This window comes from Bos mutus, chromosome 2, assembly GCF_027580195.1.
Source record: "Bos mutus isolate GX-2022 chromosome 2, NWIPB_WYAK_1.1, whole genome shotgun sequence".
NCBI lineage: Eukaryota > Metazoa > Chordata > Mammalia > Artiodactyla > Bovidae > Bos > Bos mutus.
In genome coordinates this window covers 88,987,898-89,011,353 of record NC_091618.1, presented here as the reverse complement: position 1 = coordinate 89,011,353, position 23,456 = coordinate 88,987,898, and positions in this window count along the sequence as shown.

Here is a 23,456-nt window from a genome sequence, read left to right as displayed (position 1 = left end):
TTATCCCAGGAATTGGTGCATAAATGCCTCAACTTCCTCACCCCTCAAGGAGACAATCCCGAAGTATGATCCACACGTGTCTCTTAAGGTCCTGGGGGGACTAAGTGGCCCAAGGTAACCTGCTCATTCAAGTTCTCCTAGGGATTTGCTCCCTCCCCTGTCCTGTTCCCCCACTCCATGAAGTGCTTCCTGGGATAGGATCTCCTCCCTCGATGGGAGAGACAGGGATATGAGAGCGAGACACACACACACACACACACACACACAGAGCCCAACTTATAGTTACTTTCCTGATGATTCTCAGGCTAGCCTGGGTGGCATCGCCTACTGGGCTGGCCCAGCCAAGATCACATACACAGCAGGAGGATCCTCAGTCACAGGGGATCACACACTCCACTGACTGAAACTGAACGCAAGAAGGGCTGGATCCATTTCATGTGGGTGAGACCCAGGGGGCTCCGGGGCTCAGCCTTAACTGCTGATACAAGGGGAGATCCCAAGGGCAGGCCCCTTCACAGCCCCACCCAGGACACCAGCCTTCCCAACCTCCATGGAGGGAGTGCAGTGGAGGAGGGCACACTGGGTGGGGCATCCTCTGTGACTTTTTTCCAGGTTGGTCTTGCCCAGTGTGATGTGGTCAACTAGGCAGCACCAAATCTTAAACACCCATCTGTGCAGGCCTTACTGATGAAGGGGGATGGGGTCCCCCTTGAGAGTCTTGAGCCTATTGTTGGGGGGAGGGGTGGGCAGGTCACTTGGCCCCGACTTCACCTTAACAGACAGCCTCCCGTTATGGCTTCTGAGGTTTAATATGCAGTCATTGAAGAGTATCAAAATAGTTTGTTGTTTTTATTGCTGTTGTTTAGTCACTGAGTCATGTCCAACCCTTTGTGACCCCATGTACTGTAGCCCACAAGGCTCCTCTGTCCATGGGATTCTCCAGGCAAGAATACTGGAGTGGGTTGCCCTTCTCTTCTCCAGGATATCTTCCTGATCCAGCGATCGAACCTGCATCTCCTGCATTGCAGGCAGATTCTTTACTACTGAGCCACCAGGGAAGCACTGACATAGTTACAAGGAAGAATAGTCTCCATGCACCTTTACTATTGTATAGCATTTCTTACAGTAGGCCTGGAATGGATTTCTTTAATGAGTCTTGAAATAGTCTGAGTAGCAGCCTCACACATCATCTCCTGTGTGGGTGTGTGTGCACACGCATGAGTGTTTGTGTTAAGACCATTCGTTTGTTTAATGGAACATACACAAAAAATACACCGCATTTGTTCTTTCCTATTTTGACACGTCTTTGTTACTGAAACCGTCACAGCCTTAGTAAAAACAAATGACTCAGGTCACACCTTGTTGTAGCCACACATTCCGGCAAACAAACTCACTCAGGACAATGCAGATAGTGGAATGCAGTTTATTACTCCGGCGGGCCCAAGGCAGAGTCTCCTCTCAGCCAAGGACCCCGACCAGTTTTTGTGAAAACCTGATACACCCTAAGTGTATAAGGTTCCCTGAAACTAGTCTGAACAAAGGAAAAAGAAAGATACAATCAAAGTTAACCTGTGATTCATATGCCTTAAGCCTAGGTAGTTAACAGTGGACAATTTCAATAGGCTTGTGGTCATACCCCAATAAGCATAATAGAATGTATGATTCTGTTCAGTTACACAGATAATTAGGGTATTCTTTTAGACAATGGAGAGCCCTGGGGCTCTTCCTTCCGGGGGCCTGGTTTTCCAGTTGGCATGTTGTTTCCATAGATACTGGGCATATAGCTCAAAGTCCACAGTCCAGCCCAAGATGGAGTCTACTTTCAAGATTAAGCCTGTTCTGTTTCCTCCTTCAACCTGACCATTTCTGCAGGTCAAGACTTCCTGTCCACAAGGCCCAGCAGCCTACCAGGGCCCCCCAGTCAGCTCTGCTATCAGCTGTGGGATGTCAGGTCAGTCGCCCAAACTCTGAGCTGTGCCTGCACAGGGTGGGGCTGGCAGCACATCATTGTATGTCCGAGTTCCTCTGCCTGTGACATCTTCAGGAGGTAAAGATTTGCCTGACAGCTTCCAAATGTGCCCAGGGTGCATAAACCTTCTTGAAGCCAGCTTCCAGATGGGCACTGGGAGGGGAGGCAAGCAGAACAGAGAGGGTGGGTGGCCTGGAAACCAGGCAGCTTGACTGGGTTGGGGGGAGGGGACCAGTAGGAGACTGGACTCAAAAGACCTCATCACACCACATTTATTGACCAGGTATTAACTCTCCTGGGATTGTTCACTGGTCTGGTGATTCATCATGGACAGGAGAGGTTCCTGCCCCACCTGGAGCTTACAGTCTGGGGGTGGAGTATGGGGAACATCACTATCTGAAATGACTTTATTTATAGTTTAAAGCCATTATTTTTAAAAGGGGAAGAATCATTTGAAGTGGGAGTGGGGAGGGTGGAACGGTTAGACAAAGCCTTTCTGAGTTCTTCCGATTCTGACTTGCCCTTGGCCACATGAATTTGACCCTGAGGGTCTCAGTTCTTGGTTTCTACAGCCCACAAAGACAGGGACTGGCCTCCCTTCTTCGGGCTGGGCAGGGTCCGGCCCCCACTCTCTGTGATCCACTTCCTCAGCAGGACAGGCTATGTGGAAACTGGCTGGCCCTGATTCCCACCGCTATCCGAGCACTGTCCTGGTTCAGTTCAGTTGCTCAGTCGTGTCCAACTCTTTGCAACCCCATGAATCACAGCACGCCAGGCCTCCCTGTCCATCACCAACTCCTGGACTTCACTCAAACTCATGTCCATCGAGTCTGTGATGCCATCCAGCCATCTCATCCTCTGTCGTCCCCTTCTCCTCCCGCCTCCAATCCCTCCCAGCATCAGGGTCTTTTCCAATGAGTCAAATCTTCACATGAGGTGGCCAACGTACTGGAGTTTCAGCTTTAGCATCAGTCCTTCCAATCAACACCAGGACTGATCTTTAGAATGGACTGGTTGGACCTCCTTGCAGTCCAAGGGACTCTCAAGAGTCTTCTCCAACACCACAGTTCAAAAGCATCAATTCTTCGGTGCTCGGCTTTCTTCACAGTCCAACTCTCACATCCATACATGACCACTGGAAAAACCATAGCCTTGACTAGATGGACCTTTGTTGGCAAAATAATGTCTCTGCTTTTGAATATGCTATCTAGGTTGGTCATAACTTTCCTTCCAAGGAGTAAGCGTCTTTTAATTTCATGGCTGCAATCACCATCTGCGGTGATTTTGGAGCCCCCCAAAATAAAGTCTGCCACTGTTTCCACTGTTTCCCCATTTATTTCCCATGAAGTGATGGGACCAGATGCTATGATCTTCGTTTTCTGAATGTTGAGCTTTAAGCCAACTTTTTCAGTCTCCTCTTTCACTTTCATCAATAGGCTTTTTAGTTCTTCTTCACTCTGCCATAAGGGTGGTGTCATCTACATATAAGAGATTATTGATATTTCTCCCAGCAATCTTGATTCCAGCTTGTGCTTCTTCCAGCCCAGCATTTCTCATGATGTACTCTGCATAGAAGTTAAATAAGCAGGGTGACAATATACAGCCTTGATGTATTCCTTTTCCTATTTGGAACCAGTCTGTTGTTCCATGTCCAGTTCTAACTGTTGCTTCCTGACCTGCATACAGGTTGCTCAAGAGGCAGGTCAGGTGGTCTGGTATTCCCATCTCTTTCAGAATTTTCCACAGTTTATTGTGATCCACACAGTCAAAGGCTTTGGCATAGACAATAAAGCAGAAATAGGTGTTTTTCTGGAACTCTCTTGCTTTTTCCATGATCCAGCAGAAGTTGGCAATTTGATCTCTGGTTCCTCTGCCTTTTCTAAAACCAACTTGAACATCTGGAAGTTCACGCTTTGCGTATTGCTGAAGCCTGGCTTGGAGAATTTTGAGCATTACTTTACTAGCATGTGAGATGAGAGCAATTGTGCGGTAGTTTGAGCATTCTTTGGCATTGCCTTTCTTTGGAATTGGGATGAAAAATGACCTTTTCCAGTCCTGTGGCCACTGCTGAGTTTTCCAAATTTACTGGCATATTGAGTGCAGCACTTTCACAGCATCATCTTTCAGGATTTGGAATAGCTCAACTGGAATTCCATCACCTCCACTAGCTTTGTTCGTAGTGATGCTTCCTAAGGCCCATTTGACTTCATATTCCAGGATGTCTGGCTCTAGGTCATTGATCACACCATTGTGATTATCTGGGTCGTGACACTCTTTTTTGTACAGTTCTTCTGTGTATTCTTGCCACTTCTTCTTAATATCTTCTGCTTCTGTTAGATCCATAGCATTTCTGTTCTTTATTGAGCCTATCTTTGCATGAAATGTTCCCTTGGTATCTCTAATTTTCTTGAAGAGATCTCTAGTCTTTCCCATTCTGTTGTTTTCCTCTATTTCTTTGCATTGATCGCTGAAGAAGGCTTTCTTATCTCTCCTTGCTATTCTTTGGAACTCTGCATTCAGATGCTTATATCTTTCCTTTTCTCCTTTGCTTTTTGCTTCTATTCTTTTCACAGCTATTTGTAAGGCCTCCCCAGACAGCCATTTTGCTTTTTTTGCATTTCTTTTCCATGGGGATGATCTTGATCCCTATCTCCTATACAATGTCACGAACCTCCGTCCATAGTTCATCAGGCAGTCTATCAGATCTAGTCCCTTAAATCTATTTCTCACTTCCACTGTATAATCATAAGGGATTTGATTTAGGTCATACCTGAATGGTCTAGTGGTTTTCCCTAGTTTCTTCAACTTAAGTCTGAATTTGGCAATAAGGAATTCATGATCTGAGCCACAGTCAGCTCCCAGTCTTGTTTTTGCTGACTGTATAGAGCTTCTCCATCTTTGGCTGCAAAGAATAGAATCAATCTGATTTTGGTGTTGACCATCTAGTGATGTCCATGTGTAGAATCTTCTCTTGTGTTGTTGGAAGAGGGTGTTTGCTATGACCAGTGCATTCTCTTGGCAAAACTCTATTAGCCTTTGCCCTGCTTCATTCCATACTTCAAGGCCATATTTACCTGTTACTCCAGGTGTTTCTTGACTTCCTACTTTTGCATTGCAGTCCCCTATAATGTAAAGGACATCTTTTTTGGGTGTTTGTTCTAAAAGGTCTCGTAGGTCTTCAGAGAACCGTTCAACTTCAGCTTTTTCAGCATTACTGATTGGGGCATAGGCTTGGATTACTGTGATATTGAATGGTTTGCCTTGGAAACGAAGAGATCATTCTGTCATTTTTGAGATTGCATCCAAGATTGCATTTCGAACTCTTTTCTTGACCATGATGGCTACTCCATTTCTTCTAAGGGACTCCTGCCCAAAGTAGTAGATATAATGGTCATCTGAGCTAAATTCACCCATTGCAGTCCATTTTAGTTTGCTGATTCCCAGAATGTCGACGTTCATTCTTGCCATCTCCTGTTTGACCACTTCCAATTTGCCTTGATTCATGGACCTGACATTGCAGGTTCCTATGCAATATTGCTCTTTACAGCATCGGACCTTGCTTCTATCGCCAGTCACATCCACAACTGGGTATTGTTTTTGCTTTGGCTTCATCCGTTCATTCTCCACTGATCTCCAGTAGCATATGGGGCACCTACCAACCTGGGGAGTTCCTCTTTCAGTATCCTATCATTTTGCCTTTTCATACTGTTCATGGAGTTCTCAAGGCAAGAATACTGAAGTGGTTTGCCATTCCCTTCTCCAGTAAACCACATTCTGTCAGACCTCTCCACCATGACCCAATCGTCCTGGGTGGCCCCACACCATGGCATGGCTTAGTTTCATTGAGTTAGACAAGGCTGTGGTCCCTGTTATCAGATTGACTAGTTTTCTCTGATTATGCTTTCAGTGTGTCTGCCCTCTGATGCCCTCTCGCAACACCTACTGTCTTACTTGGGTTTCTCTTACCTTCAACGTGGGGTATCTCCTCAGGGCTGCTCCAGCAAAGCGCAGCCGCTGCCTCTTACCTTGGACAAGGGGTGTCTCCTCACAGCCGCCCCTCCTAACCTTGAACGTGGAGTAGCTCCTCTCTGCACTCCTGCACCCGCGCAGGTGTCATCTATTAGACGGCTGCCCTGGCCTTCCTTCCAACCCTCCCAAGCATTAACTGTCCCAGGTGTCACTTATTACAGGGCCGCCGGGACTGCCCTTCCACCCCGCGGAGGATCTCCGAGGAGCCAGAGTCCGGCTGCTCGTGGCGGCCGGGGCCCACCTGTCCCGGCCCTGTTCCGCCCCTTCGCGGGTTTCCCAGGTAGCTTGGGGCAGGGAGGAGCCGCAGGGTCGCCTGTGGGCGCCTACCGAGCCTGAATCGGGAGCCAGGACCCAGGATTGGGATCCGAGAGCTGGGAGCCGGGAACCCGGCAGGCGCGAGGACAGGCCCAGAGAGCACAGCGGCGCAGGTGAGCGGGGCGAGAGCACCGCGCTGGGGGCGGCGGTCCACGGGGGACAGTGGGTCCCAAGCCCGGTTCCTGAGGGACCGCGCGGCCGCGGTGGGCAATGCTGGCACCCCCTGCCCGGCGCGCCGGGGGAGCAAGGGAGCCGGGGGCGCTGAGGGTCGGGGTCGCGTCGCTGCCTGGGGGCGAACAGATGCGAATATCTGCCCGAGGCCGGGGCTGGGATGGGCGCAGGGGCAGGACCTGGGCTGCGCGGGTCTCTGAGCGGCCTGGGCAGTGCGGAGGCAGGGTTTGCGGGGCACTGGTGGGGAGAGCAGGGGGGCTGGCTGCTGCGGAGAGCGCGGAGCTGGGCGCGGGGTTCGAGCCACGGGGGAGACCGGGGCGAGCTCCCACCTCTCTCTCGGCGGCGCTTCCCGGGCCCGCGCAGGTGCGCTGGTGTTGAGAATCCGACGGACACCTGGGTTAGTTACCTGCGGCTTCCAAAAAACTGGGTATGCAGGCTGCTCTGACTGCAGGGGGCTAAGGCTGTCAGTTTTCATCCCGGTCTATGTGTCCTGGGGCGCTGTCGGAGTTGCGGTGGAGGCGGAGGGTCGCGCCCCATCTCCCAAGCCCTGGCCATCAGAGCGATAAAGTGGGGAAAGTCTAGAATATAAATTCTAGTTACTAGCTGTGTGACCCCGACCAATTACTTCACTGTTTCTCAATTTGCTCAAAGATAAAAAGAGTATTATAATCATGGCATGCATGCATGCATGCTAAGTCACTTCAGTCGTGGCCGACTCTGTGTGACCCCGTGGACAGCAGCCCACCAGGCTCCTCTGTCGGGGTTCTCCAGGCAAGAATACTGGAGTGGGTTGCCATTTCCTTCTCCAATTTACAACAGCCTTAAGTTATAGGGTATTCATAAAGCCCATAGCATCTTGCTTGGTGAAATTTCTCTCCATTTTCCCCCGTGTGTTAATGTAACACTCTGTGCTTCCCAGAGGTTCAAACTCATTTCTGAATTGAAGGGAGATCCAGAAAGCTCAGATTTACCCTCCTTTAGGTGGTGTTGGTGGTGATATGTGTGATGGTGTTGTTTAGTGGCTCAGTCCTGTTTGGCTCCTTGTTACCCATGGACTGTAGCCCACCAGGCCCCTCTGTCCATGGGATTTCCCAGGCAAGAATACTGGAGTGGGTTGACGTTTCCTTCTCCAGGGGGTTTTCCCTACCCAGGGATCAAACCAAGTCTGCTGCATTGGCAGATGGATTCTCTATTATTGAGACATAAGGGAAGTCCCTGATGTGTGTGTCAGGGGCTGGCATTTTTCCGGCTCTGACCTGTTCATGGTCAGGTCTTCTCCAGGCTATCTTATTTCCTGACAGTATCCCAGAAGCCAAGTTTGAGAGGTGATAGTACACAGGTCCTGAATATAGAAGGAATGTGTTTGGTCTGCTTTCATCATTGCTGACTGCATTTGTCAGAATTCTTCTTCTAGTTGGGTTTTGGTCCCTTGAAAATTGCCTTATGCAGTATAGAAATTGACTGGGTCACATAAACGAAAAGGCTGAGGATGTTTGCTTCAGGAATAGCTTGATCTAGAGGCTCACATAGGGTTGCTGGGCTTGTTCTCTCTCTCTGTCTCTCGCTATGGGGCGTCAAATGGTTAGATAGCATGACCGACTCAATGAACAAGAATTTGAACAAACTCTGGGAGATAGGGAAGGACAGGGAAGCCTGATATGCTGCTGTCCATGGGGTCACAAAGAGTCAAACATGACTTGGTGATTGAACAACAAATATATTAAATACACACACACACACACACACACAATCTTGGCTCTTTTTCCTGCCATGTTGACTGGTTCTTAGTATGGAGTGATAAAAAGCACTGGCACCTTCAGGTTTATCTGTTCCTTTGGGGCGTGGGTGGGGAGACTAGTAGGGATATCTTTCACTTTTTTCATCTCCTTCATTCTTACAGCAAATCTTATTGATATACTAGACCAAAGTGGGGCCAAGCCATCTCCATGGACAGGGAGTGAGTGCTTGGCTCAGATGCCACTATGATAGACAGCCCCACCCCAGCTGCCAGGGACTGGGCAAGAATAGTTCCCAATGAGAGGTCTGCTGCTAAGTCACTTCAGTCGTGTCCGACTCTGTGTGACCCCATAGATGGCAGCCCACCAGGCTCCCCCGTCCCTGGGATTCTCCAGGCAAGAACACTGGAGTGGGTTGTCATTTCCTTCTCCAATGCATGAAAGTGAAAATGAAGTCACTCAGCCATGTCTGACTCCCAGCGACCCCATGGACTGCAGCCCACCAGGCTCCTCTATCCATGGGATTTTCCAGGCAAGAGTACTGGAGTGGGGTGCCATCGCCTTCTCTGATGAGAGGTCTGACTTCTGGGCAGACAAAATAGGACCTCTTCATTGTCCTATTTCGGCCTTTACTCACCACCACCTAAAGGAAGTCTTTGGTAGAAGATAGACGGTTTGGGTGCCATATTCCATCTGTCAGTCATCAAGTTTTATCCAAGGCATGGAAGGTGTCCTGCATGTTTATCCTTTGATTTTTTTGTTTGCTTGTTGGTTCATTCATTTATTTATCCATCTATTCATTTATTCAATATTTAATTATTCCCCAACATATAACAGTGCCTCTGCCAAGGGTGAAAATGTTTGCTTTGAGAAGCTCACAGTCTAGTTGGAGAGGCAGATATGCAGATAACAGAGTTTGTGAATATTTGACTGGGGACAATCAAAGACTTCCCAAGGAAACTGATTGAGCTGTAAATTGAAGATGAGTAGGGCCGCTTGAGGAGGAAAAGTTGGAGGGACTTCCCAGGCCAAGCAGTATAGCTTGATCCAGGGGCACCCATAGGATTGCCAGGCTTGTTCTCTTTCTGTTGTTTGGTACTTTGTGTTCTGAGGAACATAATTTGGGTTACTTTACTGTCATGCTTAAGAAGTCTAGAGGTAGGTGGTTCAAAGTGGCCACAGCTCTGGGTTGGCTGCTTAAAGATTCTCTTGGTTTTTCCCTGCCCTGACACAGGGTGACTGGAGCTCCATCATGCCTTCACATGCTAAACAGCTAAACCAAAAAGGGGAAGAAACAGCTTGCTTCTCAATGATTCTCTAGATAACAAGAGTCAGAATTTCTCAGAAGTTCCCTGTGTTGCTGGCCAGAATGGTCATATGTCCATGCTCAACCATCACTGGGAAAGGAGGAGAAAGTGCCTGTGACTGTCATGGCCAAGCCATGTTCTGGAGCTGGGGAAGGGTCACATTCCCTAAGCACATTGGTGCCCATATCTGAAAATCGGAATTCTGTTAGCCAGGCAGAAAATGAAACTGCCTGTCGGGCTGTTAGTAGGCAGTCATCCAAGTCTCCCAGAGGTGGTGACAGATGATGAAAGACATGGCCTTGTGGGCAGACAGGAGAAGCTCAGGACAACAGAAGTGTAGGATGTGACTGAGGAGGAAGGGCCTGAGGTTGGAGGCGTAGGTAGAGACTAGAGAACCACTCTGGGCATCACTAAGAAGCCTAAATCTCAGTCCCATCCCTCAAAGAACTTACAGTCAGAACCTGGTGATGTGTTTGAGTCTTTCGTATTTCCCTAGTGACGGCAACAGTAGCTCACTCTATGGGGGTAACTGTGGGTGGTTTAGGGCGGGGCTGAGTATAGGTAGAAAAAGCCTCACACCTGGTTCCACTCTGCCTCCCACCCCCCCAGCATCCCCTTCACCCTCTCCCTGTCCGTTATTGAGAACATCTGCTCTTAGTCATGACTTTGGTGGTAGTGCTGCTGCTGCTGCTAAGTCGCTTCAGTCGTGTCCGACTCTGTGCGACCCCATAGACGGCAGCCCACCAGGCTCCCCCATCCCTGGGATTCTCCAGGCAAGAACACTGGAGTGGGTTGCCATTGCCTTCTCCAAGGCATGAAAGTGAAAAGTGAAAGTGAAATCACTCAGTCATATCCGACTCTTATCGACCCCATGGACTGCAGCCTACCAGGCTCCTTGGTCCATGGGATTTTCCAGGCAAGAGTACTGGAGTGGGGTGCCATTGCCTTCTCCATTGGTGTTGTTACCTGTCTTCAAACTAACAGGATGGGACTTGGTGAAGATGCAGTTAGTTGCAGGTCCTGGATTAGAGAAAGATTCTCAGTGAGTGGATACTTTATAACTGTTCAGTAGGAAACCAGCCTCTACTGTCCACTGCTTTTGGGGCATTTCGCCTGTTTTCATTGAAGTTTGAAATGAGCTGCTGTTTGTTTCCATTTGGCATGGTGGACACGGTGGGCGTTTGGCATTCGATTGGGCCACAGGGTGCTACTTCTCATGATCCTTCATCCTCAGTATCTACTTAACATAGAACTTGGCAGAAAGATCTAGTCACTAATCCTGGAAAAAAGAAGGGAGTGGAGGGCAGCATATTTTGTTGTTTCCATCAGCAGTCCTGCTCAGGGTCCCCGGAAGAGTGTGAGGGGATAAAGTAGAGAGATGCCTTGGACAGTCATTCATTCACACATATTTATTGAACACCCACTGTGTGGCAGACATTGCTCTGGGAATATAAAGAGTATATGAGAAGGACATAGGCTCTGTTCTCATGGAGCTCACACTTTACTGGAAGGAGATATGTTTGTTTGCCTGCTGTGTCAGATGATAAGTACTATAATGAAAAGAGAAGACTGCAGTACTTGGAAACAAGCTGGGCACAGTGTTGGAAAACATCAAAGTTTGCTCTCTCTGGTTTATAGCCGAGTAATATGGCCTGAGCCAGCATGGTATGGGGCAAAAAAAAAAACCTTCACTTGGAGGAAGAGGATTACATATTGAATAACTTGATCTTAAAGGATTTCTTTTATGCAGAATTTCTTTGCTATACTTCACATTGTTCCCAAACATGATTTACAGTGACTTATGAAACATGATATATGGAGCTTCCCCAATGGTTCAGTGGTAAAAAATCTGCCTGCAATGCAGGAGACTGCCTGCAGTACAGGAGATGTGGGTTCAATCCCTGGGTTGGGAAGATCCCCTGGAAAGGGAAATGGCAACCCACTCCATTATTCTTGCCTGGACAATTTCATGGACAGAAGAGCCTGGCGGGCTACAATCCATGGGTTTGCAAAAGTTGGACATGACGTAGGAACTAAATCCCACCAGCCACCACCACAAATGATGATGAGAAATAAGTGAAGAAATATGAACAAAGAAAGGGAGAGTGGGGGTCCTTTCTTTCATCATTGTGTCCAGAATCGTTTAGATTTGGTAGCAGGGGAAGAAGGAAGTGATTAAAAATGTAGTGATTTATGCTTAGGGTTCATTATTTTAAAAGTTTCAATGTAAATTTTTGATGCCTCAGAAAGTTATAATTTCTGGAGTGTGTGTGAAAAGAGCCAATTTTATTTGATAGGAAGAAACAGTATAGTATTTTGTTTTAGATCAGTATGAAGTTCATTAAAGGTTAACAAAGATCAAAAGCCTAATTTGAGAGTCAAGTAATATGGTATAAATAAAAAATGGTGAAGATTTAAGCTTGGACTCATGACTGGCTGTGGAAATAAATAAATTCAAATGTATAGCATACAAGTGTTACCCAGAGGTAATTTTGATTGCCTATTTTCCTTGGGTTGTTTGTTTTCTTATTGTTGAGTTTTCACAGTTATTTACATAATCTGGGTACATATTCTGTGTCATAAATGTGATTTTCAGATAAATGCTCTCAGTCTCTGCCTTATCCTTTTTTCCCATAGCAGCGTCTTTCTCAGGGCAAAAGTGCTTTTAACTTCTGTAACCCAGTGTATCAGTCTTTCTATGGATTAGACTTTTGTTGTATCTTAAGATTCTTTGCTTAACTAAGTCTTGAAACTTTTCTACATTTTCTTCTAGAAATTTCATAGTTTTGTTTTACACTTGGGTTTATGATCTGTTTGGGGTTAATTTGTATATAAGATGTAAACTACAAGTGAAGATTTTTTTTTGACGTGTGGAATTTCAGTTGTTCCAGCACCATTTATGGAAAAGACTATCCTTTTTCTATTGAATTGTATGGACATTTTTGTAGAAAATCAATTGGCCATAATCATAAGGATTTTTTTCCTGGATTCTCAATTTTATTCCATTGATCTATATGCCTACTTTGTGCCAGCACTACACTGTCTAGATACTATGACTTTATAATGAATTTTGAAAACAGGTAGCATAAATCCTCCAATTTTATTCATTTTCAAAATCATCATGGCTCTCCTAGTTCCATGGACTGTTCATGTAAATTGTAGAGTCAGCTTGTCAATATCCACGAAACCTCCTTCTGGGATTTTTGAATAGGATTGCATTGAATCTATAGATTCATTTAGAAAGAGTTGACATCTTTACAATATCCAGTATTTCAATCCATGAACACAATATTGCTTATCTCTTCATGCCTTGTTTCTGTTTTATTTAAATTTTTTATCAGCATTCAGTAATTTTCACGATATAGATCTTCTACATGTCTTGTAGATTTATAATTTAGTATTTCATTTTGGAGGTTGTTCTTGTTGCTAATGTTTAGAAATACAACCGATTTTTGCATTTTGATGTATTCTGTTACCTCGCTGAAGTCACTTATTTAAGAGGTTTACTTGTAGATTCTTTGAGCGGTTTCTACACAGACAGTCATGTTATCTGTAAATAAAGATACTTTTATTTCTTCCCTTCCAATCTGGATACCTTCTATTTCTTTTCCTTGACTTTTTCTACTAAGAGTTCTAGTACAGTGTTGAATAGGAATGGTGAGAGAGAACATTCTTGCCTTTTCTTATAATAGGAGAGAAATAATCTTTCATTTTTTCATACTGTTCATGGGGTTTTCAAGGCAAGAATACTGAAGTGGTTTGCCATTCCCTTCTCCAGCGAACCACATTCTGTCAGACCTCTCCACCATGACCCAGTCGTCCTGGGTGGCCCCACACCACGGCATGACTTAGCTTCATTGAGTTAGACAAGGCTGTGGTCCTAGTGTGATTAGATTGACTAGTTTTCTGTGATTATGCTTTCAGTGTGTCTGCCCTCTGATGCCCTCTTGCAACACCTACCATCTTACTTGGGTTTCTCTTACCTTGGACGTGGGGTATCTCCTCAGGGCCGCTCCAGCAAAGCGCAGCTGCTGCTCCTTACCTTGGGGGAGGGGTATCTCCTCACAGCCGCCCCTCCTGACCTTGAATGTGGAGTAGCTCCTCTCGGCCCTCCTGCACCTGCACAGGTGTCATCTATTAGACGGCTACCCTGGCCTCCTCCCAACCCTCCCAAGCACTAACTGTCCCAGGTGTCACTTATTACATGGCCGCCAGGACCGTGTAATAAGTAGCTCCTCTAGGCCCTCCTGGTCCCACGCAGCCGCTGCTTCTTGGACGTGGGGTTGCTCCCCTCAGTCGCCGCCCCTGATCCTGGGCACGGGGTAGCTCCTCTTGGCCACCGCCCCTGACAGCAAATTTGGAAAACTCAGCAGTGGCCACAGGACTGGAAAAGGTGAGTTTTCATTCCAATCCCAAAGAAAGGCAGTGCCAAAGAATGCTCAAACTACCGCACAATTGCACTCATCTCACACGCTAGTAAAGTAATGCTCAAAATTCTCCAAGCCAGGCTTCAGCAATATGTGAACTGTGAACTTCCAGATATTCAAGCTGGTTTTAGAAAAGGCAGAGGAACCAGAGATCTAATTGCCAACATCTGCTGGATCATCAAAAAAGCAAGAGAGTTCCAGAAAAACATCTATTTCTGCTTTATTGACTATGCCAAAGCCTTTGACTGTGTGGATCACAATAAACTGTGGGAAATTCTGAAAGAGATGGGAATACCAGACCACCTGACCTGCCTCTTGAGAAACCTATATGCAGGTCAGGAAGCAACAGTTAGAACTGGACATGGAACAACAGACTGGTTCCAAATAGGAAAAGGAATACATCAAGGCTGTATATTGTTACCCTGCTTATTTAACTTCTATGCAGAGTACATCATGAGAAACGCTGGGCTGGAAGAAGCACAAGCTGGAATCAAGATTGCCAGGAGAAATATCAATTACCTCAGATATGCAGATGACACCACCCTTATGGCAGAAAGTAAAGAGGAACTCAAAAGCCTCTTGATGAAAGTGAAAGTGGAGAGTGAAAAAGTTGGCTTAAAACTCAACATTCAGAAAACGAAGATCATAGCATCTGGTCCCATCACTTCATGGGAAATAGATGGGGAAACAGTGGAAACAGTGTCAGACTTTATTTTTTTAGGCTCCAAAATCACTGCAGATGGTGACTGCAGCCATGAAATTAAAAGATGCTTACTCCTTGGAAGGAAAGTTATGACCAACCTAGACAGCATATTCAAAAGCAGAGACATTACTCTACCAACAAAGGTCCATCTAGTCAAGGCTATGGTTTTTCCAGTGGTCATGTATGGATGTGAGAGTTGGACTGTGAAGAAGGCTGAGCACCAAAGAATTGATGCTTTTGAACTGTGATGTTGGAGAAGACTCTTGAGAGTCCCTTGGACTGCAAGGAGGTCCAACCAGTCCATTCTAAAGGAAATCAGTCCTGGGTGTTCATTGGAAGGACTGATGCTAAAGCTGAAACTCCAATACTTTGGCCACCTCATGCGAAGAGTTGACTCATTGGAAAATGCTCTGATGCTGGGAGGGATTGGGGGCACGCGGAGATGGGGACGACAGAGGTTGAGATGGCTGGATGGCATCACTGATTCAATGGACATGAGTTTGAGTGAACTCCGGAAGTTGATGGTGGACAGGGAGGCCTGGCGTGCTGCGATTCATGGGGTTGCGAAGAGTCGGACACGACTGAGCAACTGAACTGAACTGAATCTTTCATTATGAAGTATGATGTTAGCTGAGATTTTTTTGTAGATACCCCATGAAGTTAACGAATTTCACTTGTATCTGTTATATACTGAAAGTTTTTATTGTGGATAGATTTTGAATTTTGTTGAATGCTTTTTCTCTATTGACAGGATCGTGCAATTTATTCATATTTACTGTGATAAGTTACACTGATTGATTTTCAAATGTTGAACCAGCTTTGTGTTCCTAGGATAAATTCTACTTGGTTGTGGTGTATTTTTGGAAGGGACTGTGTATGATTGCTATTTTTTCTTCCTTCAGTGTTTGGTAGAATTCATTAGTGAAACCATCTCAGCCTAGAGTTTTCTTTGATGGAAGGTTTTTAAACTACAGTTTAACTTCTTGAATCCATAGAGGACAATTTAGGTCACCTATTTTTTCTTAATAAGTCTTGATAGTTTATATCTTTCTAGGAATTTGTTGTCTTAACATAAGTAGTCAAATTTATGGATATAGAATTTTTGTGGTATTCTCCTCTTATCCATTTAATGTCTTTGGGGTCTGTAGTTATGTTTCCCCTTTTATTCCTGACATTGGTAATTTGTGTCTTCAACTGTTTTCTTTGTCTGTCTAGAAGTTTATCATCATTATTGATCTTTCAATGATACAGATTTTGATTTCATGAAGTTTGCCTGTTCTATTTTTTTTTATTTTTAAACTTTACAATATTGTATTAGTTTTGCCAAATATCGAAATGAATCCGCCACAGGTATACATGTGTTCCCCATCCTGAACCCTCCTCCCTCCCCATACCCTCCCTCTGGGTCGTCCCAGTGCACCAGCCCCAAGCATCCAGTATCGTGCATCGAACCTGGACTGGCGACTCGTTTCATACATGATATTATACATGTTTCAATGCCATTCTCCCAAATCTCCCCACCCTCTCCCTCTCCCATTTTTAAGTTTATTGAGTTTCTGCCCTTTTTATTTCCTTCACTTTGCTTTGGGTTTAATTAACACTCCTGTTTTTTGAGGGGTAAGCATATATTACTGATCTGAGATTTTTCCTCAGTTTTAAAAGCTACGCATTTAATGCTTTAAATTTCCCTTTAACTACCGCTTTATCCTGCATTCCACAATTTTGATATGTATATTTTCATTTTTATATATTTAAATTTTTCCTTCAGACTTCCTCTTGACCCATGTATTATTTCAAAGTGTGTCATTAACTTTTCAAGTAGTTGGGAATTTTCCAGAAGTCTTCTTGTTAGTGATTTTTAGTTTAATTCTCTTATTATTATTCCATATTATAGTTTGCATGACTTTTATTCTTTAAAATTAGTTCATGTTTGTATCATGGTCCCAAATATGGTTTATTTTGGTGAATGTTCAGTGTGCACTTGAAAAGAATGTGCTTTCTGCTACTGTTGGGTAGAATGTTCCAGAAATATTAGTTCAAGTTGTCTGATAGGGTTGTTCAAGTGTCCCGTGTCCTGACTGCCTACTTGTTTTGTCAATCACAGAGAGGCATGTTAGACTCTCCAACTACAGTTGTTGATTTTAAACTTCTGTTTTCAGTTCTAGCACTTTTTGATTCATATATTTTGACCATTTGTTTCTAAGTGCAGCTTATGTAATAGCCAGTTATTCTTCCAGTGAAGGCAAGTTTATTTGGGAATAGCCAGAGAAGTTGCAATTCAGGATATGTGAACCATGGTGGACCATAGGCAAATCCAAAGAACAAGGAAGGGGAACTTGCTTTTATGGGTAAAAGCAGGAACTTGGGAGAGACTGTAGTAACCAAAGAGTCCTGTTGCAGGATGGTTCCCAGATGGTGCTAGCGGTAAAGAACCTGCCTGCCAATGTAGGAGACATAAGGGACATGAATTCAATCCCTGGGTTGAGAAGGTGCCCTGGAGGAGGGCATGGCAACTCACTTCAGTATTCTTGCCTGAGAATCCCATGGACAGAAGAGCTTTGCGGCCTACAGTCCATGAGGTTGCAAAGAGTTGGACACGACTGAAGCAGCTTAGCATGCACACACACACCTGTCGAAGGAAGCTAGGAGTTCAGTGTATGGAGACTTCTCATCAGTTGTGCTGCTTTAGTCTCTGATTGCCTGGGCTGTCTTCCAGCGGTGGGAGCAGCAGAAGTACTTTGTTGTTTGGAGTAATTGATACTGCATGATAGGGGCCTGAGAGCTCCCCATATGTGCCATTCCAACTTCAATTTTAGCTGAAGTTTCTTTAATTCCACAGTGCATATACATTTAGGATTATTGTGTCCTCTTGGAGAATTGATCCTGTTTTCATTAGATAATACTCATTTTTACCCTTGTTAATATTCCTTGTTCTGGGGTCTACTTTGGGTGTTAATAATATACTACTTAGAGAAGGAAATGACAACCCACTCTAGTATTCTTGCCTGGGAAATCACGTGGACAGTGGACACTGGTGAACCTCAGTCCATGAGGTCACAAAGGAGTCAGACACAACTTAGCAACTAAACAACCACAATTTAGCTACTTCAGCTTTCTTGTTCTTAGTGTTTGTATCCATATCTGTTCCTATTTTTTTAATTTTAACTTGTCTGTGTCTGTATGTGTAAGACAGGTTCATTGTGGAACTCAGATAATTGGGTCTTATTTTTTTAATCTGACAATATCTGTGTTTAAGTGGTGTGTTGGACCGTTCACTTTTACTATGGTATTAATTTGGCTTAGTTACAAACCTACCACTTGCTAGTTATGTTCTCTCTGTTTCCCTAATACCTGAGAATGTCTATGATTCCCTTTTATCTCCACTTCTTACTTATGCTTCTTTAACATTTTTAGTGATTGACTGTTCCATGTGTAGTCTAAGGAGCTTTAAGCAGTATATTTATAATCCTTTCTTTCTGCTATTGTTGTCATCATTTTTCTTCTACATATGCTATAAACAAAACATTGCTACTATTATTATTTTAGACCAGGAGTCAGCAACCCCCCCTCCTTTTCTGTAAAGGCCCAGAAAGTAAACATTTTGCTCTGAGGCCATATATGGTTTCTGCTACATATACTTCTTTTATTCCTAAACAGCACTTTACAAATATAAAAACCACTCTGCTCATAGGTAATACTAAAACAGATTGTAGAATGGATTTTGCTTTGCACGCCATAGTTGCTTACTCTTGGCATTAAACATTCAGTTACTTTTTTATAGCAATTTTAATATCAGAAAAAGGATTGTATTTGACTTTCATTTACTCCATTTCTAGGACTTATCATTTCTTTGTGTAGATCCAGATTTATGTCTGGCATCATATTCTTTCTGCGTATAAAACCTTAGTATTTCGTGTAGTGTACTCTCCTGCCAGTGAATTTTCTAGTTTTTGTTTGCCTGTTGCAGTCATTTCCCTTTCATTTTTTGAAATATATTTTCACTAGGTATAGAATTATGGGTTGACAGTTTTCTTTTTTTTTTTTTTTGGGTTGACAGTTTTCTTTCAGTACTTCCAAGATGTTGCTTCTTTCTCTTATTTGAATACCTTCTGACAAAGTGTCTTCTGAAATTCTTATCTTTGTTCCTTTGTATTTAATGTTTCATTTTCTCCCACTGGTTTTGAGATTCTCTTTTTGTCTTTGGTTTTCAGCCTCTGTGTGTGTGTGTGTGTGTGTGCGCGCGCGCATGCACACATGTGCACATACAGGCATATTCATTTCAGTTCAGTCACTCAGTCGTGTCCGACTCTTTGCGACCCCATGAATCACAGCACGCCAGGCCTCCCTGTCTGTCACCAACACCCAGAGTTCACTCAAACGCATGTCCATCGAGTCGGTGATGCCATCCTGCCATCTCATCCTCCTGCCCCCAATCCCTCCCAGCATCAGAGTCTTTTCCAATGAGTCAACTCTTCGCATGAGGTGGCAAAAGTATTGGAGTTTCAGCTTTAGCATCAGTCCTTCCAATGAACACCCAGGACTGATCTCCTTTAGAATAGACTGGTTGGATCTCCTTGCAGTCCAAGGGACTCTCAAAAGTCTTCTCCAACACCACAGTTCAAAAGCATCAATTCTTTGGCACTCAGCTTTCTTCACAGTTCAAATCTCACATCCATACATGACCACTGGAAAAACCATAGCCTTAACGAGATGGACATTTGTTGGCAAAGTAATGTCTCTGCTTTTTAATATGCTATCTAGGTTGGTCATAACTTTCCTTCCAAGGAGTAAGCGTCTTTTAATTTCGTGGCTGCAGTCACCATCTGCAGTGATTTTGGAGCCCCCAAAAATAAAGTCTACCACTGTTTCCACTGTTTCCCCATCTATTTCCCATGAAGTGATGGGACCAGATGCTATGATCTTTGTTTTCTGAATGTTGAGCTTTAACCCAACTTTTTCAGTCTCCTCTTTCACTTTCATCAAGAGGCTCTTTAGTTCCTCTTCACTTTCTGCCATAAGGGTGGTGTCATCTGCATATCTGAGGTTATTGATATTTCTCCCTGCAATCTTGATTTCAGCTTGTGCTTATACGCTTGATTTTTATTCTCCATAGTGTTTTTGAGCTTCTTGGTTCCATGGTTTGGTATCTGTCATTACTTTTAGAAAATTCTCAATAGATATTTTTTCTGCCCTATACTCTTTTTCCTCTTCTGAAATCTTGATTATTTGTTTTTGTTTCACTCTTTTGATTCTTCTTGTTTTAGTTGTTGTAATTTCTGTTGACCTATGTTCAAGTTCACCGATTGTTTCCTTGGATGCATCAAATCTACTGAAGTATGGTGTTGGAGAAGACTCTTGAGAGTCCCTTGGACTGCAAGGAGATCCAACCAGTCCATTCTGAAGGAGATCAGCCCTGGGATTTCTTTGGAAGGAATGATGCTAAAGCTGAAACTCCAGTACTTTGGCCACCTCATGCGAAGAGTTGACTCAATGGAAAAGACCCTGATGCTGGGAGGGATTGGGGGCAGGAGGAGAAGGGGACGACAGAGGATGAGATGGCTGGATGGCATCACTGACTCGATGGACGTGAGTCTGAGTGAACTCCTGGAGTTGGTGATGGGCAGGGAGGCCTGGCGTGCTGCGATTCATGGGGTCGCAGAGTCGGACATGACTGAGCTACTGAACTGAACTGATGCCTGTGGAGAATGTTTTTCATTTCTGTTACTGTGTTTAGATGTTCAAGCATTTCCTTTTGATTCTTTCTTATAGTTTTTATCTGTGTTAAAATTATACATTTGACCTTTCATGTTGTCCACTCTTCTTTCCATTAGGGTCTTTTTGTGCTAATTATGGTTATTTTAAATACTGTGTCTGATTGCTTCCCCATCTGTGTCAATTCTGAATCTGGTTCTATTAATAGCTGTGTCTCTTGGCAGTGTTTTTTCTTGCTTTTTGTATGCTCTATAATATTTTGTCAAGACATGGACATCTTCTGTAGGACATTAGAGACTGAGATAGTTTTTATGCCTGTAAATGAGAATGCCTTTGTGTTTCCACTAGGCCTTTTGTGTGGGGAGTTGATTGTTCTGGTTGGGACTGGATTTGAGGTTTATTGTGGGTGTACTTCTTCTCAATGACCCACAGACTTCAGCTTCCTCTAGTGACACCTTGAGTTTAGAGTTGGGGCTGGTTTGCAGCAGGACTTTTCTCATTGTTTCAGTGTGAGGCTTGGGTCTTCCTTGTGCCCTGTGCCTCCACGTGATGTGTGTCCACGCTCTTTCAACTCCCCCACCAGGGTTCCATTGTTATTTGTTACTTGATGCTTGTGTCCAGGCACATCTGCCTCGGGTAAAGAAGTGCCGTATCTTGTCTCTTTCTTCAGGTGCCTGGTTCTCTCAGATTCTGGGCTACTTTGTTCCCCCTGTGACCTCAGCTGTCTAATAGACTCAAGAGAGTCATGAACTTGCAGTTTATCTGTTTTATTTGTGAGCATGGGAGTGATTCTCTTTTCAGCTCTCTGTATCCAGAGTAGAATCCAAAACCCTTCATTTGATGTTTTCCAGTCCTTTCTTTTCATGTTCTTCATGTCCCTCTGTGCTTTATAAATCATCATCATTATGCTTTTTACATATAAATCAGTGGTTTACAACGGGGAACATGAAACAAAATACAAATTTTGGGCCCCAGTGTTTTAACTGAGATATGTTGGGATCCAAGCATGGGTACCTTTTACAAGTTCCCCAGGTGATTCTGGTGTCTGTCTAGGTTGAGAACCTCAGTCTTAAGTACCATTTACAACGTTTCCTTTCACAGAGATTCTATTCCAGTATAAATGACCAAATGAAATGTCAGGCTGCATATACATTCATCCCTGTGACTTCACTTCGTGGAGTTGTTTCCCTTGTAATTGTTCCTTCAGTAGTAGTTAAGTGCCTGTGGTCTAGACTGACAGTCTCATAGCATGGGGCAGACACTGAGAATTCCTTACATTTAACTGTCCACCAACGTCAATATCCTCCTTGACAATCTATCCCTTTAGTGCTGCTTGGAGTCTTTCAGAGGCTGGAAGCTGTCTGCCATTCATAATAATAAACCCTGTTTTGAGGCAGTTTCACTTGTTTGAGGTGTTTTCCTTCTACTGTATTGAAATATGTCTTTCTAATAATACTGTGTCTATTTCACAGCCTTGCAAACTGTTTTGAAAGAAATCCATTTGCATTACACAGTGCACATGCATGTGTGCATACACACACTCACGCTTATGACAAGCATTTTATGAAACAGCACTTACTGCAAGTCTTCTGTCTTTAAATTGACCTCATGACCCCACTGTGGGCTGTTTCTTGTAGGATGAGAAATGCTTACTGAGCCCATCTTCCATTAGACAAGCTTTCAAAACGTTCATGACCGCTCTTCTGGCTCCCCAAGCGTTTTCACGTGCCTGGTGCTGTACTGGTTCTTTCAGCTGTGTTCAGCTTCCTCACTGCCCTGGCCAGTGCCCTGCGCCAGATGGACTTCAGCGTGTGGCGTCCTCTGCAAATGAATGGCCTAGTTCAGAGGCCAGGGCCCTGCAAGTGGCAGATCAGTTCAGAGTAAAGAAGGCCCCTTGTTTTTTTGTAGATAGCACTTCTGCTCCCATGGCCCAAATTCAGTGGGATGTAAATTGAAGCCTTCTCTTGAGTAGCATTGCTTATGGCTTTTCTTTGTAGCTTTTATGTGTCCTCTTACTTTTTTTCATATTGATGACATGTTATTCTAACTAGCTGCATATGAGTCTTTGATTTCCAAGAGACTGAACTCCTGAGATGTTGAAAAGAATATTTCTTTCTTTTTCTTCATAGTAAACACACAAAATTTCATTTGCTGAGTTATTCTTAGAGGGAGAGGGCGGGATGATTTGGGAGAATGGCATTGAAGTATGTATAATATCATATAAGAAACGAATCACCAGTCCAGGTTCAATGCAGGATACAGGATGCTTGGGGCTGGTGCACTGGTATGACCCAGAGGGATGGTATGGGGAGGGAGATGGGAGGGGGGTTCAGGATGGGGAGCACATGTACACTCGTGGCAGATTCATGTTGATACATGGCAAAACCAATACAATATTGTAAAGTAATTAGCCTCCAATTAAAATAAATAAATTTAAATTTTAAAAAAATTTTAAAAAGAAAACTGTGTTCCCAGTCAATGAACTTTGGCCTTTTAGCGCCATCGCTTTGTTCACAGTTGTGCTATCAACCGTATCTCTAACCTACCAAAGGGGCGGTGGACAAAGTGGGAATGGATGAACTGTCACCTTGGTACTCGTGCACAAGGCACTATAGCAGGTCCTGGGTGAGATGCCCAATATGTCACAGCCTGCAGCCTGATCGGGGCACATGCCATGCAGGATGTGTGTCAGTGAGTTGTGTAGGGTTATGTTCTCTTGAAGGTCACACCACTGGTCAGGAAAGTCTTGATTTTGACCTTGAAGGTAAGCATCAGGCATATGGAATGGAAGGTATTTGGGGGTGGGGGAGATTAGCAAGGAGAGGGACACTCTGTTAATAGTCTCCCAAGTTCTACAGCATCTTTGCTGTCTCTCAGAGTGACTTAGATCTGTAAGATCTGAGAGAAACTGTAGGTGAGATACAGAGGGAACTCTAATTTACATTGTTTTTGTAGGAAGGATAGACATCAACAGAAGGTAACAGGCTAAACTCCCCTGGCCACCGTCCCCAGTGTCTGAATCCTCAGGGACACCGATGCTGACAGATGCCGTGGGGCTTCTTGCTGTGGTGAGGGTTCAGCTTGCCA